The sequence below is a fragment of the Onychostruthus taczanowskii genome, unplaced genomic scaffold (genome assembly GCF_017590055.1).
Source record: "Onychostruthus taczanowskii isolate IOZ18803 unplaced genomic scaffold, ASM1759005v1 scaffold64, whole genome shotgun sequence".
NCBI classification, from domain to species: Eukaryota; Metazoa; Chordata; class Aves; order Passeriformes; family Passeridae; genus Onychostruthus; species Onychostruthus taczanowskii.
The window spans coordinates 2445207-2462757 of NW_024504122.1; the positions used below are offsets into that span (position 1 = coordinate 2445207).

The 17551-nt window shown below is 42.3% G+C and overlaps 1 protein-coding gene across 1 annotated transcript in view; it reads left to right on the plus strand.

The window, feature by feature from the left end:
* Nucleotides 1-16951: 16951 nt before the first annotated feature.
* SPECC1L (sperm antigen with calponin homology and coiled-coil domains 1 like) overlaps nucleotides 16952-17551 on the plus strand; it is a 50717-nt gene continuing 50117 nt past the window's right edge. The window contains exon 1 of the mRNA XM_041420333.1: nucleotides 16952-17091. The gene's annotated coding sequence lies outside the window, so the exon portion shown is untranslated. The remainder of the gene's footprint in view (nucleotides 17092-17551) is intronic.

The window sequence follows — 17551 nt, forward strand, 5'->3', positions numbered from 1 at the left end:
TGTTGTCAGGTTCTTTTGGTCTTATTTAGATAAAAGTGGGCCTGCATTACACTGAATGTGTGAATTGCATTCAGCTGAGTTTGCTGGGAATTTAACACTGCTGTTTCAAAAGAAAAGCTGTTTCTTGTTTTACAAGGTAAAAGCTGTATCACCTAAAATCTAGAGGTTAGTACAGAGAACTAAACTGAAACAACTTGAATGTGTGGAAATCTTTTACATGGAAGGGAGAGGAATAGCTGAGCAACCCAGCCCATGTTCAGATCTCAATGAATCCTTTTGTAGGAGTTCTGCTTCAAAACACAGCCTGCCTCAGACTTTGTCAGCTTTCCGTTTGTGTGCAGAGCACTTGAACTGTAGTTAGTGTTTACTAAGAAATCAGCTCTGGCCTCCAGTTCTTCAAACACTGCATGAAATTAGTGGGATTTTGTAGGAATCAGTGTGGAAACTGAATCAGTTATTTAAATCAAGTTAACTTGGTGCTTTATTTAAACATTGTTTAAATTATTAATGTAATTAAAGTACATTTATGTTTGAATATAGTCCAAATTTAATATAATATATAAACCTTTCTATAATAAAAGGATACTTGCTTGAAAGCTCTCTAGCCCATTTCATTAAGTGTGGATCACAAAGATTACAGGGTTCCATTGCAACATTGGAAGTAGATAAAATGTAACTAACTGACTGCAGTGTTTAAAACTGCACTGAGTGTCATGCTTACCCCTGAAAAGAAGGGGAAACTCAATGACAATTAGGAATACTTCTGACCAGTGGTGTGGCTGTATAATATGAAATAGTTGTCCAATAGCTTCAGTGTGGAATTCTGCCACATGGTTCTCCCTCTCCCAGAAAGTGAGCCCTTGAAGTGCAGCCACATGGAACAGCAGCCCCTGGATGAGCCTAGAAGGGATCGTGTCCTGCACCAGGCACTCTGCACCCACACAACCAGCTCCCACCTACCGTGTCCAGCTCTCCACTGACTGCCAGCCTGGAGCATCCCAGCCACTCCTCCTGGATGCTTTTCCCCCACTGGAGGCCCCAGGTGAGCCTGGTGCAGGCCTGAGCAAAGCAGCCGGCACACACCTGCGGCACCTGGAACGAGAGGGAGCGAACGGAACCTAAGGCTGGAGCAGGACGAGAAAGAACATGAGTATAATAAGCACGGATGCTCCGTGCAAATTGCTCCACCTGAGCGGGTGTCTCTCTGTTTTCCAGACAGCCCTGAGGCTTGGACAGGCTGCCCTGGGGCAGCAGCTCCCCTGAGGCCTGCGGGATACAGCTGGCAGCGTGAGGCAGATCAGCCGTCCCTGCCCGGCTCCGAGAGGCGTTTGTCTGCTCTTTGTTAGAAGCCTCCAGTTATGGAGATTCGGTAATCCTCTGGGGCAGGCCAACCCAGCACTAAGCACAATGAGAAAGCTTTCCTAGCAGACAGCTGAACCACTCTCGCACCCGTTACAGCACACAATACTGCCATTTAACACATTTTTTCAGCGACCTTTTAAGTTCCAGAACCAAGATCCAAGGCATAGGCACTGTCAGCTAGCAGCTTGTCCATCAATTCACTGAGCTGAGCCGCTGCTGCCTGCTGCAAAACAGAAAGCTGAGCTCTTTGTAGGCTACCCTGAGAAACACATTGTTCAAAACAAATGCCGCCACTTTTCACATCCTTAGCGCAGAAGCAGTGCCACTGAAATGCCATTTATTAGCTGATAACTTAAAAATCAATCCAAAGGTAGAAACAGGACAACATTTTGCTGAAGGTATCACGGAGCAGAAAATGTAGCAGAACGACATTGGTCACAGTGTAGGAAAATAAACAGCGGGATTATTACTTAGGCATAGAGGAGCGTTTCAGTGTCAAACGAGTGCACCATGTCTGTGCAGCTGCCTGCCAGGGGAGTCCCCAGCAGGCAGGAGGAGGCAGAGTGACAGAAATGTGCAGGGAAGGGCATCTCAATGAAACTGGCTTTGTAAGACACACAAACAGAAACATTTTCCCACCACCTAAATCAAACGATGTTGTAACATCTGGCAGCACACATCCTGCCAGTCTTCAAGGGAATTCTGATGTAATAGAGATATCATTTGCTTTGATTTATAATATTAAAAATTTAACTTCACCAAAGATAATGAGGAAACTGTAAATCATACTTGCCCTAGCAGTCTGCAACCTACAAATTCCATATTCCTGTGGAATCTATTCCTATGAATTCTAGGAAGGAATGTACCTCAAGGGAGAACATGCAACTCAATCTTACACTGAAATGTTTCTTTTGCTAAAACAGCTGAGTTAGGAGAGAAGCTTTAGCCTGAATAGATGGAAACTTTTACAGGAATGTGTCAAATCAGCACATTTTCTTCATTTCTGTGTTCACAGCATTTCCCAGACAGTGTCTGTAAATACAAACTCTGCTGTACCTCCCACCAAAGCACCCACGCTGCAATTTGGGGTTATTAACTTCAGTTGCTGGTTATTCACGACAAGTCAAACATCCTGCACGGTGATGGGCTACAAAGCTGAGCTTAGTTTAGTGCGTTTGAAGGGAGCTCAGACTCTGAAAGCTTGTGTGCATGTGAGTTCTTGTCACCTAAAAGAAGGTAAATCTATTTCCTACCACAGTGTGCTGGTTTTGGCTGGGGTAAGTTAATTTTCTTCGAAGTGGCTAGTACAGGCTATACTTTGGGTTTGTGCTGAACAGTGAAGAAAACTCGAGCCCATTAAAGCCAGGACACACACTTAAACAGCATCTTCTCACTCGAATGAAAAGCTGCAGTTATAGATCTGGACAGCAAGGCACAGGTTTACAGGACCCACAGCTCCCTCACTCACACTTACATTTCCTGCACTGTGCGCACTTGACGCCAGAACTTAAAATATGCGCGCTTATTCCTCGGCCCCAAAAACCCCCACAAAATAATTGATTTTTTCACCAGTCCCAGATGCGGGCCCTGGGCCGGGGCTGTTGCCGCTCTCCCACCCTCAGCAGAGGAGCTGGGGAAGGATCTGGAGCACAGGTGTGATGAGGAGCGGCTGAGGGAGCGGGGGGCTCGGCCTGGAGAAAAGGAGGCTCGGCGGGACCTTCTGTCCCTCCACAGCTCCTGACAGGAGGATGCGGCCGTGAGGGGTCGGGGTCTGCTCCCGGCAACAAGGATGAGAGGAAACGGCCTCCAGCTGCGCCAGGGGAGGTTCAGGTTGGACATGAGGAGTGATTTCTCCACAGAAGGGTTAATCAGACATCGGAACGAGCTGCCCTGGGAGGCGATGGAGTCACCGTGCCGGGAGGTGTTTAAGGAAAGACTGAACTCACTTCACGGCCGTGTTCTAGATGACCTGGTGGTGTTGGCACACAGGTCAGGCTCTACCACCTCAGAGTCTTTTCCTCCCTACCTGAAGCCGCTACCCCGCGATCCGGAGGCTCAGGTGCGGAGCACCCCGCCCTGCGGGAGGGGCCGCCCCGCGCACGCGCCGCCCGTGCCCGCGCCCCGCCCCGCCCTTTCCCCTCACGGCCGCCGCAGCGCCTCGCGGCCGCGGGAAGCCCCGGGCTCGGCCCCTCCTCACCGCCTCCCCCTGAGGGGCCGCGCTGTCACCCCGAGGCGGTGACACCGCCCCGCGCCCGCCTCGGGTTCCCCGCGCCTCAGGGGCCGCCCGCGGCACCCTCCGCCCGGCCTGCCGCGTCCCCCCTGTCCCCCGTGCTGCGGTGACCCCGCGGGGCAGGCGGGGAGCGAGCGGAGCGCCCGCGGGTCCCGGCTGGCGGGGAGGCGCAGGCTGGCCCGCGTTTGCATCCCGCGGTGGAATCGTTCGCTTCACGCTGTGGCTGTGAGAGAGGTGGCGGGTGCGTGTGGAGCTCCCTGAGGAGAAACGCGGAGTGCCCGCGTTCAGCAGCTTTCTAGCTGGGTTTTGGTGTGTTCGGGAGCACCTTTGTCTGGATTCTGGTCTTATGCTTCTTTGGAGCGCGGTTTTTCTGCCTTTTTAGAGCTGAGCGAGCCTCTTAAGTTCCAGTTTTGTGCCTGCTGTCTGCCATCCTGTGCCTCACTATTTTAGCTTCCAAGTCTGTCATGACCTCGTATTACTAGGGATGAAGGAAGGCAGTTTCCTATAGCTGGGCCAAAACCAGTCACCAGCCTGTTCTGAGGGGTTCTGTACGCTTTTAGAGAGAAAAACAATGTAGTGCTGTGCTGATGCTCAGCAAACTGCACCCTTCTCTCCACAACAGCATCTGTGATCTCATGAAGTGTCTGTCTGTGCTGGGATCTGGAAAACACTGTTCTCTCATAGCAGAAAACGTGTCATGTAGGTGGTTCTGCTGGGTGAAAAAAGCTCTAAGGAGCCATGGATTCTGTTGAAGGGCATAGTCTGTGCAAGCTCTGCTCACCCCAAAAGCAAACATAAACCTTCTGGAGCTGCTTCCTGCTTCATTAATAGTGTGGACTTTGGCTGCTGAAAGATAGGTAAATTAAAGCCACTGGCTGCTTTTAACACTGTGGATCACCATATAGTGCTGTAGTAGCTCAGAAGAAGAGAAGCAGTTTCTTCTCTGTCTCCAGCCTGAGTTGGTTGAGTGTTGTTAGGTAGTTGCTAACAGAAATGAAAAGAGAAGGTCATTGTAAATAGTCTGAGATTAAAACTGGGAAACTGAGACGGGAGTAGTCTCATGTTTCTTGTAACACTGCCACTTCACTTTCAGCTAATGGAAAAACCAGATTCCAGGCTGGTAAACTAGGTGAAGTAAGGAAAAAACCCCTTGATTTCTCAGATGTTTTTGCATGGCTGAAGATACGTGTCTTTTTCTTTCTTTTTTGAATATGATACATAATTGGGACTAAAGCCTCTCAAATATTTTTAACGTATTTTTCTATTTCTGTCAAATAAAGGGCCATCAAGTTAGATAACGCAGCCCACATTTTCCCAGTTCTTTTATCTGCTCAAGCTAATTGTTGACGTGTGTTTTAGTCTGATCATCGGTAAAGATCTGTCTTCTCTCTTTGATTGTTTGAGGGTTTGTTATATTAAATCCTGATGAAGGTGGAACATCACAGTGGGAAAATATCCGTGCGGGGATTTCCAGGTGTCATGGACTGTTCCCTTCTATTGTGATTTGCAGCTCCAGGGTATTTTCCCTTTTCCTTTGTGCTCTAGGCTGGTGTGATCTCTGTGGCCTTCCAGGCATCTGCCAGAGGTGTCTTCTGCATCAGGCTGGAGCGAAGGTTTCCCTCAATGGAGAGAGAAGTCAAAGACAATTTGGGTGTTAGGCTGAGGTCTGGCACGTGCTTGGCCACATCGTTGTCAGCACTGGCATTGGCATGGCTTGCTTGGGCCAGCTGGCATTTTCCTGAGCCACACCTGGACATCATTTAAAGGTGGCAAATGTCAGGGCTGAAACTTCTTGAATTTTAGAAGTTTCTGTCTAAGCACATGTTGGGATCAATATTTTTATGCTGCAAAGATTTGATTGTACAAAATAAATCTGATGTACAGTCAACATTTTATGTACTGATAGATATGTACTTAGAACTAAAATTTTGAAGTCAGTTTGTGCCATTTTTGCTTTACTATTGGTATGAAGGAGGAAAACAGATTCTCAGTAGGTGGAGGCTATGGAAACTCCTTAGGAGATTTTTCACTAATGTAATTCAGAAGCTCTTTTTTGACCTTGTGATGTTGGAGCCTGTCTTGCCAACAAGGATCCAGTCCTAGCAGTGTGTAATGCTATTAATGGGACTGAATCACTATTGCTCATTGGGAAAACAGCATAAGAAATGTTAGGCTTGTACTTCCTGGCTTAAAAAATCACCCTATTTAGTCTTATTTTTGGTCTTTATACTGAAAAAGGGAGAAAGAGCAATGTTGGAAGCTGATTTATGTACATAATGGTAGCTTTACATGGCTAGTTACAAGGAACCTATTACTTGTTTCTTTTGAGCTTATTCCAACTGAAATGCTCGGAGAAGCCACCATTTGGAGTGCTTAGCAGTTGTGCAGCCTGGAAGTAATCACAGGATTCTATCTTTAAACATAAATAATTCATTAGTAGAGTTTTCACACATATGTGAATGATTTTCTTTGGGGAAGAAGATTTTACTGTCCTACACCTACAAGGCACTACAACTTTTGATCTTCATCAGACATACAACTTTTGATCTTCATCTTTTTGGGGTACTTCAGTTTTGCAAAGAACTGACACTGTGTTGCAAATCAGTGGCAGAACTAGTAGCTTCCCAAATTGCAGGGAAGAATAATACAAGGGTAAATTCTGAAGTTAGGTGAAAGGAGACTTTCTGAAGGGTTTCAATCCACGAGGTTTCAGCACCAAAAAAAAAAAAAAAATTAGAATAAGTCACTCATTGCATATTAAATGGTTATAAAGCCACTAAAGCAAAATTTCAGAAGAGTAAATAACAAGTTTTTACTTACTTCAAAACTTGGTTTGACATTTTTGAAAGATAAATCTTGCATAAATTTTATTTTCCATCACTGTGTGCTAGCATGGAGCCAAGGTGGTGACTGGCTGCAACGAATTGTTGGGTATGCGGTTTTACTCAGGGAAGTAAACTGAGCACCTAACATGTATTTAAATAACAGTAAAAAAGAGTTGAGGTAGAGTTAAAGTACTCAAGTGATGTATTTGATGATGTCAGTCTGAAAGTATTTGGATATTTTGGATGCTAACAGCATTTCCTTGACTTTGGCCATTTGGCCAGCGTGGGATACATGCTCTGCACAGGTACATGAGTGAGTAATGGCTTTCTGTGGGATCTGCCTTTGGGGAGGTGGGTGGGAAGCACGACCAGTGTGCAGGCTTTCTTACTGCTCCCTGAAACTTTGTGTTCTTCTGAATGCATTTCTGTGGATGTTCTTAATTAAAAGCACACAGTGGTTTTGGCAGATGGAGCCTTCTTGAAGCTTTGGCTGCAGAATTTCCTTGCAGTGTGAGGGTTGGTGCTGGAGAGGCTCCTTCAATGTATTTCACTGCTAGAATGTTGGCTGTCTTTGTATGGACAGGTTTTAAGTGACATGGGCAAGTTTATGAAAATGATCTGCTAAAGTTTGACTTTCTCTATTTAGCTGTAGGATTTTTAATTTTATTTTATTTATTTATTTATTTATTTTTGCTTTTTACTGAGTTGCTGGATTATACTGAGCTAAAATTTTCCTTTATTTAGCAAAGTAAATGACATTGAGGGTTGATAATGGGTGTGCATTTAAAGTAGCATCAGCTGTGCAGTGTCTTTTCAGACAATGGTCTTGCCTCTTCCAATTTGCTCTTCCCTAACAAGTGACCAGCACTTTAAATGGTTAATGGCAAATATTTCCTTCAAGTCCCTGAAGGAATATAGGCTTTTCTGGAAGAGAAAAGGAAAACTAAAGCTACTTTTATAGACATGATTCCTTCCACAAATCTGAGTAACTGTGTACGCTTGAAGTTTTAGTTTTGTTTTTATTTCTTTCTGTGACAAAAAAAACCCCCAAAAAACCAAAAAAAACCAACCAAAAAAAAAAAAAAAACTACCAAAACCTTCTTTCCTTTCAGTGACAGAATCATGCAAAGCTACTTTGTATCTGCACTTGCTAACATGTGATGGACAATTAATGTCTCTTTTGGAAATGATGAACTTCTTAAATACATTCAGTTGTTGGTAGTTGTTGTCATCAAATTATTCTTGACTGAGGATTTGTAAATATGATATGCATCCTTGAATGTGGCAGTATCATTGGATTGAAATATACTGAGGTCATAAAGAATTAGCATGTTAAAATGAAAACTTTGTGACATAATGTTGCTGTTCTTTCTAGTTTTATACAAAATTGAGGAGAAGGTTGTTTAGCTGTAGGATTTTTAATTTAATTTTATTTATTTATTTATTTATTTTTGCTTTTTACTGAGTTGCTGGATTATACTGAGCTAAAATTTTCCTTTATTTAGCAAAGTAAATGACATTGAGGGTTGATAATGGGTGTGCATTTAAAGTAGCATCAGCTGTGCAGTGTCTTTTCAGACAATGGTCTTGCCTCTTCCAATTTGCTCTTCCCTAACAAGTGACCAGCACTTTAAATGGTTAATGGCAAATATTTCCTTCAAGTCCCTGAAGGAATATAGGCTTTTCTGGAAGAGAAAAGGAAAACTAAAGCTACTTTTATAGACATGATTCCTTCCACAAATCTGAGTAACTGTGTACGCTTGAAGTTTTAGTTTTGTTTTTATTTCTTTCTGTGACAAAAAAAACCCCAAAAAACCAAAAAAAACCAAACAAACAAACAAAAAAAAAAACCCACCAAAACCTTCTTTCCTTTCAGTGACAGAATCATGCAAAGCTACTTTGTATCTGCACTTGCTAACATATGATGGACGATTAATGTCTCTTTTGGAAATGGTGAACTTCTTAAATACATTCAGTTGTTGGTAGTTGTTGTCATCAAATTATTCTTGACTGAGGATTTGTAAATATGATATGCATCCTTGAATGTGGCAGTATCATTGGATTGAAATATACTGAGGTCATAAAGAATTAGCATGTTAAAATGAAAACTTTGTGACATAATGTTGCTGTTCTTTCTAGTTTTATACAAAATTGAGGAGAAGGTTTCCTCAGCCTGCAGCATGGGTGTGCCTGTGACTTTGGAAAAATTTTGAGGTGCCATCATGCGGTTCTCCAAAGGTTTTGGTAGTTTGCTGAGATAGATACTACTTTAAACAATGTAAATTCTGTTTCTGAAAACTCAGGACAAATAGTAAAGACATTTTAAAGCATATAGATCCAAGTGTGCAGATGAAATGACAGTTTGCTTTGTTTCATATTCAGAACTACATTTGCTGTGTTAAAAACGTGAAATCATACAAATTCTTGTTACAAAAACTTCTTGACTGTTTCCTGAAAATCTTTCTGTATACACACCTGTAAAAAATAAATAATGTTTATCTTCAGAAGAAAATTAAGTCTATCAGTTATGGACATTAGTGTTGTAATATAAAGGATATTTGAAGGGAAAAAAAAAGACTTCAGTATAACCTTTTCTAATAGAAAGACTGCATTTTTCTGGAGGAAAAACTATTCTGGGGCCTTTAGTCACACATCAAAGGCTTGCCAGGACACCTGGAGATCCAGGAGCTTTTCAGAGAAATACCTTAAAAGTGTTTCACAGTGGAAAGTGCACTTGACATTCCATGAGGGTATCAGCACATCAGCAGCTACATCAGCTAGGGATGCTCTACTGGGCTTTTAGTGCTTTCCCAGGCTTTGTCCCATGTAGAATCCTGCACTCCTCCAGCAACCAAACTGTCCCAGGGAACAGTGGTTCCATAAACTGGCTGGTGATTCACCCTTTTCTGGAAGGCTTGGAATAAAATTTGGACGAGAAATAGTCTTACCCTTTCTCCCTGGGGAAATAAAAATTTACCAGTAGATGGGAACCTCTCCATCCTGTCACAAGGACTTTTACTTCCATATGACTCAAATTTGTGTCCTTGAGCTTTCGTGCTGGGGCCAGTAACTGCTCCTCCCTTAGTGATACCAGAGTATTTAGGAAGGATTTGCATGTGGCTCTACCTGGGCTCTGCCAAGCCTGAAGCCTTTAAACTATGTAATGAGTGTACTGTTGACAGGTCTTGGAGGTGAGGAAAGATGTGAGCCACTGCACAGAATTGAAATCTGTAGATAGCCAGCCTTCAGACCCCTCAGTGGCCTGTTTTGTGACATGGTGACAGTGTAAAAATGCCACGGTTCATCTGTTCCCTGGCAGAGTGTGTCTTGGAAAGCATTGTGGTTTGGTGGGGGGCAGTAAGAGGTTCATTTAAAGCAGGGCTGTTGCTGAGAGGCCAATAGCCTGAAACTGAATTAAAACAAACTTGGGGCTACACCATCTCTGAAAGGATGAGACTTCCTTGTTGTTCCCAGTCCCGCTGCTTCCTTTGCATAGTATCTAGCAATTACAAGGTGAGTCAGATCAGTCCTGATCTGTCTGAAAGACCAACTCATCAAAAATGAGCTATGATCTCTAGAATGGAGAGAAGGGAGAGGACCGAGGAAGGGGTGGGACTGCCTCTTTAGGTGGCAAGGTACAATTAAGTTATTTTCATGACTAATTTAAGCAATCCCCAGCAGGCACTTCCCTCCCCCAGCCTTCGCAAGATTGACTTGTGCATAAGCCATTCCCATTCAGGCCTTTGCTGGGTGCATCTGAGACCAGGATGGTCCTTCTGGGCTTGGGAATCCCAGAGCTGTAAGCACCTGGGGCCTGGGAAGGTCCTGAGGTGATATATCTCTTTATTGCTTCTTCTGTTCTCTGGGACTTTTTTGTTGCAATGCCTTCAAGAATGTTGTCAGACCAGGCTGGTGGTGAAGTGGACATGGCGAGCACCCAGTCACCTCCCAGTTCCAGATGGCCAGGCAATAGAAAGTCCTTAAGCTGAGAATTAATCAGCTGCTGGCAGGAGCAGATCTATCACCGTAACCATCCTGATACTGGGAGTGTTTGGATTTTGCATGAACTGAAGATCTGGTGGAGTGTTTTGGATGAGCATGAGACCTAGTCAAAGTTAATCACTTCTCTTACAGGTTTTACCTGTATCACATGTGCTGGGAGCTACTGGTCTGCCTCCTGAAATGGCTCTTTGCACGTCCTTTCTCTGTCCCCTTCCTGTGATGGGCCCCTGGCTGCTGCCTGCCTTACTCCTCCCTGGGAACTTGATGCAGCAGAAGCCTTTGTGCAGTTGTTGATATCTGAGTTCAGCTGACAACATTTACAATGGACTAAAGGGAGGAGGTCACCACTGGTCACCTGCTCTTTTGACTGCTGGTCAGCAGCACTTTTGGGAACAATTGTGCTGGAGAGAGAACATTGCAGTGAAATGTTGTATGCTGAGCCAGTCAGTTTGAAAGGGAAGGAAGCTGTTGTGTTGATCCTACACCTTTTGTTGTGCTGTTCTACCAACTCCCGTGGTTTTAAAATTGTCATGGCTGGTTTTGAAAGTACTGCCAGGCAGTGCCAGGGGAATTTCCACGTATGTGTTTGTCAGTAGGACTCATGACTGTAGGAATCACAGCAATTAACACTGTAAGCATTCTACCAGTGGACTTTGGTTGTTGTGTGAGGAATACAGTATATGCTTAAGGTTATAGGACACTAAATGCACCTTTGTAACTGGAAGGTAGTTGATTTTTAGAGTAACACTTGCTTTAGAGTGTGCTTGGAATAACAGGTAAGAGCACTTCCAATTAATTAACTGATCACGTATCACTTTTTAGATTACTGGGGTTTATGCTTAAAGCTGGCCAGTCCTTTGGCTGGGAAAAGTTGTGTGTTAATTTTTTTATTGTCATGGAAAGCAAGTGTCACTGTAGGAGTTGGCTCTGTTTTATGAGAATACTAACCCAAGGGTTTTACGGGTTTTAAGGGAAGATTGACATATCTGCTGTTTGTTCAAGCATGTAAAATCTGACATAGAAGTGCAATTGCTGTCCAGGAAATAGGTGTATGCTGCCTCATCTCTTAGTGTGTGGCTTAAAATTGGGATGCAACTCTGAAATTTACCAAAAGGAGTGAAAAATGACAATGTAACCAAATTACCTGTATTTTAAACACCAAGGAAACAAACCCTACTTAATAGTAATGTGGATGGTGTTTTGATCTGGACTGTGAGCAGCTGCAGTTAATGGGAATGCTGAGGGTACTGAGCCAGCATAGAATGTTTTGTAATCAGCTCAGTGGATAGGATGGATACCAGTAAGGTATGGATTTACCTGGTCTGTTATTCTGTTTTTAAAGCTATAATTTAAAATGTTTCCTGAAGCTGCAGTCCGTGTAGAAGCTCATGCTGAGACCAAGTCATGGACAGTGTTGCCCTTCCCTGTTGAGCAGTTTCTCCGTGCTAGTTGATGAACAGTTGTTTTTTCTTTCCTTGGCAGTGGTTTGAAATAGCAGTTGTTTGAAATAGGAGCTCGAAAACAAGGCTACAAAATTTAATTTTGTTATGAAAAGGCCTTTAGAGCACAGTTTGTGAGTTCAGGAGTTCTGTAAATGTTCCTGTCACTTGTCTGGAATGTTAAGTATTGCGACGGTTACACATCGCTTGCAGCAGCTACAGCTCTGAAGTTTTCTCCAAAGAAGGAGTAGAGAAATTGAGGTGTGCAACAGTCAATTCTTGCCCAGAGCTCTGGTCTTTCCTCCCTTCTGTTTGAAAGAGAAGTAGCAATAGCAAAATGCAGCTTGAAAACAGTGGATGGATAGCATAACTTAAATGCAGAATTCCTATTTTTGTAATTCTTGTAATGGAAAACCGTAAAGACTCTTCAGAATTTTCACAGAAAGTAATATAAAGGTCTCTTCTCTCTAAAAGACTCCCTGCAGCCATTGCTTCAGGAGTGCAGCCCCGTGTGCTCCATCTGTGTTGCACTGCAATGCACAGTTGTGTATTTCTTGCAGCACAATGTAGCAGACACTGCCCACACTGGCACAGGGATCCAGCCCACCTGGAGCTCCATCCCACCTGCAGCTGTGGGCAGATGCCTTAGGAAAGAACCCAAAGTCTTCCCTCCTACCCTAACTGCTCTCCCACCTTGTCATTAGTTTTGGCTCAGAGGGGTTTCTGAGCCCTTTGTGCTCAGATATTTAACAGCCATTAGGAAATTTCTGTACCTTGTTCATGGCCAATCTCCCCATCTCTTCACACAATATACATTAAACATACAGCTCACTTTTTTTTTTTTTTTAATTTAGAATCTGGTTTTAAATTAATTTGCTGGTCTTTAGTTTTAATTTTTTACTGGAAGAGATGATTAACAGCCACTCCCAGTTGTGCCTTCTCGATGCCATTCTAGATTTGATAGGCTTTTGTCATGTTCCTTGTGACATGTCTCATGGGAGCTATTATATACCTTTGATCTTATTTTTGCCTCTTGCTCGGTCATTTTAAGATCTGTAAGATTTTTTTTTGAGGTTGAGAAAAGAACTGCACATAGCAATTAAAGTGTGGGTAGATGGGCAAAAAATTGATTTGTTGAGTGTGATATTAGTGTTTTGTGGTTCATTCTCTGTTCCTTTTTTAATAATTTCTGGAATTGCTTTGCTTTTTTACTTTTATTCCAAACACTGCACTGATAGTTTAGTGAAGCTGTGAATCAGAGTGCTGTATTCTTGCTGAGCAGTAATGATACACTGAGAGCACGTTTATATTTGAAGCTGAGCTTGCTTTCCCTCAAGAGATAGATGTGTTTGTGTTTACCTATATTTAATTTGTTTGCTGTTTTTATTGTCCATTTAGTCTCATAAGGGTCCTTGTGATTCCATGGACTCTCTTGTTATCCTTGGTGTCTTAAATTACCCAGTAGCATCAGCAAACTTTCAAGTCACTAAAACTGATGTCTTGATCTTAAGCAATAAAAGAAATGTACTATTTGCTCTGGGCTCTTGGAATCCAGTGGTTTATATATCGTGTTTTTGGAATTATTGAGCAAGAGACATTGCTGTAGAGCGCTTGTGCAGCTTGCAGGCTGAAAGTTCTAGATATGGAGAGCTGTGTCTCTTTCTAGGTAGCTTATTTCATATTCCAGATATGAAGCTTTTTGGTGTCTGTGCTGTCTTGTCTGCAGAGACTTGGGAAAATTCTGTATCTGTGTTTTACAGGGGGTTGATGAGGCTGTATTTTATAATCTCTTTGCTTTTCTGCCTTTTGGGACTGTGTAAGTGACCTGAAAACGTCATTCCCTAATTATTTGGGCAAAGTTGTCAGCCTAAATACATCAAAACCAAAGAATTTGCACAAATAGAGGGTGAAAGTGTACTGACTATGGCTCTTAGATGTGAGCAGTTTCTTCTGTGACTTGGGTATTTGATTTTCCAAAAGTGCTCCTCAGATTTGAGGGATTGCTTGCTTTATTTTTTTTTAACTCTTAAAAGATAATTCTAAGATTATTTATAATTTTCTTAATAATTCATGATTTTTAGTAGGTAGCATTGCCTAATGCCTCTCAAAAATACTTTTGTTGCTTAACCCTCTGTTGTCTTCCAGGCACAAGAAACTATATTCTGTATTCTTGTAACTACTACTCTTTACTTTTGTGACAGCAATATTAGCATAAACAAGCATATTAAATAATGGATGAGATTAAAATAATCACAGTAAGGAATCATCCCTCCCTGCCCTGCTTCAGTGCTCAGGGTTCTGAAGAGTAATGCTGAAAGCATTGCATGTTGGCTGGCTGGATGTATGATATCAGTTTACAGTCAGGAGCAGAGCCTTGCTATTGGGCAAAACAGTTTTAAATTATTATTTATGCAGTTGTGTTTGCAGCTGGTATAAAGTGCAGGACTGGTTTCACATGCCTCCACCAGAGCAGGGAGAGCACTGCTGAGCAAGTTCTCCTGTTTCCTGGACTATGTGTGCTGTGGAAAGAGAGACGCCTGGGAAAGGATACAGGTTAGAGGGAATACTTACAGTTTAGTTTAGGAATGCAGTCTTTCTAGCTGATATTTTGGTGTTGTTTTGGCTTTTTTCCATTTTGATTAATTGATAGTGTTTGTGCTATCATTAATCAAATGTTTTCCAGTAATGTCTTCTGCCTGTTGGTGAGTGTTTGCTTTAGTAGTGGCTTTTTTTTCCTTCTTTTTTTTTTTTTTTTTTTGAGGAGGAGGAAGTGTGTGTAAAGGGAAAGGAAGTCTTCAGTAATTCTTCCTTTCTCCCTAGGGCAAAATATAAAATACAGTCCTATATGCAGTATTTTCTTTTTAAAACAATAGTGAAATAATATTTTAGTTCTCGTTTGAGTTGTTAATGCTGTATGTTACTCTTCAGAAAGCTTCCTTTGGTTAGAGAGTGTTTTATTTCTTATTTTAAAATTTCTTGTTAAATTTTCTTGTTAAAAAGAAAGACAAGATTATTGTTGATTCTTAATGCTGCTTCTTCCTAAGGAATGTAGTTGTGTTCTTCAGAAGCACAAAAGTAGTTTTTGTCTGCCATACCTGCCTTTTGAGAAACTGGGTGAAACAGGGCTTTTTCTACTTCCAGTCACACCATATTGATGTCTTCTGTCTTCAGTGCTGAAACCCCATCTTCTTTTTCCTTCCTGCAGAAAGCAGGAGGGGAGAAAGTGGCACAGAGAGGCCATAAATTCACTTTAGGAGTCTTACTATGCAGTTGCTTTTAGAACCTGTAATGCTGATTGATGTCTTGTTCTTACTTTGTGTGACCCATTTGTATATTTTTCTCAGTTTTTAAACTCTAATGATGTAAACTTCTTTAATTAGGAAAGTAACTACTGAGGTTTAGTTTTTTTGGAATTAAAACAGGAGCAGTGGTCTCTAAGCCTTCTTGTCCTGTATGTATCTTTAAAATTTCCGGAAATGTGGTTCTACCTTTGAGTTTCAGTGAATTAAAAATACTGGTCTTAAGTGTCAAATATATGGATATTTTAAAGTAATGCTGTGATGAAACATGGGGATTATACTTAACTGACATTGCTGAGTTTTGCTTGCTTCCATCACTGCTTTGCAGTTGCTGTTCTTGAAGCAAGCACTGTGGCATGTTTTCAGGAACACTTGCCATGGATGAGAAACATTTGAGTTCACAGAATCTTGTCACTGCTAACCCCCTGAAATATCTTGATACCAGTAAAAATGGTTTGTTCTGTAAGAGGTAACGTTAGCCTGCATCTCTTTGAGGCCATCCATCTAGTGGGTTATGTTCTTCTTACTTGCTGTAATAAACAGATTCAGCTGTGTTTACTGTGCATGCAAAGCTCGTGTGTGCTGTGTCTGGCTTTGCAAGGTGTGTCAGGGCTGATGAATGTGCTCTGCAGACGTGGAAAATGTGCGCTGCAAGCAGCCAGTGCTGGGTGTCTCCATGCCAGCCTGCTTTATCTGCATTGCCAGGCAAGGTTGTCAGGCTTTGCCCAAATGTATCACAGTCATTTCACTGGCAGTGCCCTAACCCTCCTGGGAGCACTGCCTTCTCACTCTGTGAGCTGTCAAAAAGGGATGGTTCTGACTAATGGATTTATCACAGGTGTGTAGTTTTCCTTTGGGATAATTTTTTAAATGCAGTCAGCTTCGCTGCAAACTGCACTCTGAAAATTGATTTGGTTATTCCTCTGGTGTGCTATGGGCAATTTATTTATGTCTGTAAAACATCAGAAATACCACTCAGTAATAAAGATGCCAGTTCTACTAAAGAACTCTATCCTCTTTATTGTTTTTCAGTTTTAGTTTTCAGTTGAATAAAATCAAAAGCACAAGTAAGTGACTCATAAACATGAAAAAGGCAAGAAATAGAAGTGTGTCAACTTAGATGGTAACCACTGTCACCATCTGCTTCTGGAATCTAGTAGGCAATTGTACCACTTAATATTATGTGTGTATAGCAAACATATTATCTTCACGGGGCTTCTCTGGTTTGGCTTTTGGCTTTTTAAGGAGTCTCTCATTTCAAATTATCTCAGTTATTTAGTCTGCTGTGAAAGTGTTCTGATTACTTGTAGCTATGTGGCAGGACTGGTGCATTTTTGACATTGTGATGATGAAACTGCAACAGCAAACAAAGTTTTCTGTGTCTGTCCATGGCAGCTTTCAGAGCTAAAGGGAATCTGGAAGCTATAAACAAATATTTTCAGTGTTTTAAGATGAAGCTTCCTGTTGCTTCTGTTAACAGTACTTAGGGATCTGAGGAGGCAAAACTCCTGCAGTTTTACTGACTTTTATCAAAGTGAGAATTGAAATATACTTGTGTGCAGCTGATGTGGTGCTCAGAAGGAAGGAGTGTGTGTAAGGGTATGGTGTTAATTTTGTTAGCTAAAACTATTTAGTACTTCTGATCGCTGTGTTGTTATGTCAAATGTCTCATGCACACAGTCATCAGTCTGCTTTTTGTGCCTTTGAAATGCTTCAGTTTTTAAGAGATGGAAATGACTGGATGTGTTTCATGTTTCCAGTCAGCTGTGAGATATTGGGCTCACATAAACCTGATCACTTACTTCCACCTGGATTCCCTGATACTGACAGTGGAGTGGAGATGTCCTCTTAATCTTCCATCCCATGACATCTGACTCAGGGGTGATGAGGAAAACAGCTGCCAACTCTCACTCTTGCAGGAGGAGAAGATCCTGGTGTGTCTAGTCTTTCTGGTAGTCCATGCTTCAAGTTATGGCTGTTCTGTTAGTCTGTGCTTCCTTGGAATCAGCTGCTGTTGTAATACCTACAGTTTTCTGCTGTGGCTGCTCCTCGTTTGGATAAAGCCAGCTTTGTTTTCAGGGCTTTCATCTGTGCTTGTGGTGGAATGGCAGTGCTGGCAGTTCTCTGCTGTCAGAGACAGCAGGCTGGGCCAGGCTGCAGGAGTTATGGAGCCCAGGGAGCTGCTTCTGGTTCCTTCCTGCAGATAATCCTCAGAATCACGCGACTCGTGTTAAATTTTGTAAAGTTTCATGTGTTTATTATTGTGATTTTTGATAACTGGTTTGAGGGAATATGAATTTTTCAACTATTTTGGATATTTTGTACAGTAAGTTTTTCTCCACAAGCGCCGTTTTACCAAGCTAGTGGTAATCTTTTCTCAGATCCAGTATTGTT